Source organism: Gossypium arboreum, unplaced genomic scaffold (genome assembly GCF_025698485.1).
Source record: "Gossypium arboreum isolate Shixiya-1 unplaced genomic scaffold, ASM2569848v2 Contig01094, whole genome shotgun sequence".
Taxonomy (NCBI): Eukaryota; Viridiplantae; Streptophyta; class Magnoliopsida; order Malvales; family Malvaceae; genus Gossypium; species Gossypium arboreum.
In genome coordinates, this window is record NW_026441206.1 from 15581 (window position 1) to 18696 (window position 3116).

Here is a 3116-nt window from a genome sequence, read left to right on the forward strand (position 1 = left end):
GCAAAGGGCACCTTGAGACATTAAAAAAAATCAAGAAAAAATAAAAAATAATAAAAAATAAAAATTCAAAAAACTAATGAATAAAAAAATCAAAAAAAGAAAAAAAAAGAGAAGCTAATGCGAAAACCCGCAAAGGGCGGCTTGAGACTAAAGGGGATTTGAGTTGAAAACCCGAAAATGACGGCTCAAATTTAGATCAAAGTGGGGCATATAGTAGTTTTGCTATACATGAATTAACAATGAAAGAAGTATGCTACGTCTTGGGGCATCGACAAAGTACTCCGAATCCCCTAAATACAGATTGAGCTTAAAATGATCCTCAAGAAGTTAGTACAGAGAAGTTTAAGCTGCGATATCTGGGACACCTATTTTTTCCATTTTACCCATTTTGAATTTGCTATCTTTGATTACCTTAATTTTTTTCAAGATACGTTCCAATAAATTTCCTTCTTTAAGTTGTATTTGCTTACTTGCTTCAAGCTATGCTCCTAATTTCCTTCTGGTCCATTGTTATGATCTTTTTCAAGCATTTTGCCTTGAAATAATGATTTGTGGACTAATAATACTTTCATAAAAGGACTTTCGCATATTACTTTGGAAGCTTCTAAATAATACAAGAACCTGAAACGGTAATATTGTTTAAAACTCACCAAGCTTAAGGGTTGGAAATATTTAAGCCCAAATTGGAATTATTTCCTTAGATTTTCTATCAAAGATATTGGTTGAACAAAAAAGAAATTATATTGGTGTGATAGTCCTAGCAAAGAACGAGAAATGGGATTATTCTTGAGAAAAGAAAATGGTATTCTATATTCATGTAGATATCAGGCATATACGTTTGATCATTACACTCAGGGAATGGTGTAACAGATCCAATTGATTGAAGATGATGCAAATCCTATACCTCTGAGTTGCCACAGGATGGATAGAAGAAATCAAATGATTATTCCCCTGAGGTTGCAGTGGGAAGTTCAAACTTTATGTCCCAGAAGTTATAGTGTAAGGGACTCTGAAATTACAGCGAGGCAAGCTTGCTGAGCAGAGTGTGATTGTTTTTTTTAGGTTTTCTGTCAAGAATACCAGCCGAACAAGATGACAGCATAATAAATCAGTGATAATGCCTTGATGAATAACAAGCATTGATACCTTAAGCATTTAAAAAAAAAGATCATTCTCATTTTTGCATTCATATATCATTCATAACACATCTAGTTAGGAGTATTTGATTCATTTCATTCATAGCATCCTAATTATTTGACATAGGTATCACATCTAGTTAGGAGTATTTGATTCATTTCGATCGTAGCATCCTAATTGTTTGACATAAGCATCACATCTAGTTACGAACATTTGATTCATTTTGATCATAGCATCCTAATTGTTTGACATGAGCATCTCATTTAGTTAGGAGCGTTTATCCTAATTATTTAGCATAAGCATAGATACATTAAACTGAGTCTATAGGACATGTCCCAAAGGACGATGTAGAAACATCGGTGAAGCCAGATCTTATCTCCCTGAAGTTGCAGCGAAATAGATCGAAGATTACAAACCCTATCTCTCTGAAGTTGCAGTGGAGCAAGTTGAATTGACAGGTCTTATCTCCCCGAAATTGCAATAGAGCAGACTGTAAATAGCGAATCTTATTTCCCTGAAGTTGCAGTGGAATAGATTGAATATGTAAATAAACAGATCTTATCTCTCTGAAGTTGCAGTAGAGCAGATCATAGCAAACCTTATCTTCTTGAAGTTGTAGTGGAGTAGACCAAAGACGACAAATCTTATCTCTATGTATCGACAATGGAGTAGTTTAAGCCACCAGTCTTATCTCCCTAATGTTGCAGTGGAGCAGGCTCAATACATAAGTCTTATCTCCTTGAGGTTGCAGTGGAGAAGATTGACGATTGCAGGTCTTATCTCCCTAAGCAATAGTAGAGCAGATCGAAGAAGGTGAATCTTATCTCCATGTATCGACAATGGAGCAGATTTTAGCCACCAGCCTTATCTCTCTGAGGTAGCAAGAGAGGAGGTTGGCAATTGTAGTCTTATCTTCCTGAGGTAGCAAGGAAGTAGACTGAAGATTGAAGATCTTATCTTCCTAAGCCGTTGTGGAGCAGATCGAGGATGATAAATCTTATCTCTATGTATTGGCAATGGAGCAGATTTAAGCCACCAGTCATATTTCCCTAAAGTTACAGTGAGATTACTTAAAGAAGAGGAGTACCAAAGAAGTCGAGATTCGACAAGACCGGGCAAGATTAGCCTTCTTAAAGATCTTTGGTTCATTCTCGTTACACGTCAATGAGCAAAGAGGGGCAGCTGTAAGGCCCAAGTTTTGCCCGGGCTTACACGAAAACAAAAAAAAACAAATCAAAATATTAAAAAAAAAGTCCAATGTCCATAAAAATACCCAAGCCCAAAGTCCAAAATAACAAGGCCCAAAATACAAATTAAATTGCAATGGCCCAAGGAAAAACTAGCCCAGTCCCGGAGTTTAATATTTTCAGAACCCTAGGGTTCCCTTTTCCCCTTGCGCCACTGCTGCCTTCATGCCAACTTCCACACGCGCCGTTGCTTCACGCTTCACGTCAACATGTCACCATGAACGGCTTCTCCACGCCGTGCATACCTGTAAAATAGATTGCCAGTACATAAATAACGACAGATAACAACAATACAACAAAAAATACAAAGATTTTTTTTATTTTTTTCCTATATATTCTTGATGTATTTTGGCTGTAAAAAGCCATTATAAACACTGATTTAGGGGATTACGAAATACTGAAATACAAAAAACCAGCAAAATTGAAAAGTGATTTCTGATTCAAAGGTTCTTTAGTTTTTTTTTTAACTCTGTTCATTTTGTTTTTCATTAGAGTATTAAAGGATTTGAAAATAAAAAAAGTGAGTGATTTACCTTACGGAAATACTAGGGATTCCATCTGTTTGGTTAAAATCAGAGTTGAAAGGGAATTTCACGGCCAAGATTATCATCCCTCGAAGCCCGAATCTGTTGGCCACGAATGATAGGGGCAGGTCGGTGCTTAGGAGAGCAGATTTGGATTCGGTGGAGGGGAAATCAAAAAAGAGGGATGCTAGGGTTTGGTTCAGTTGAA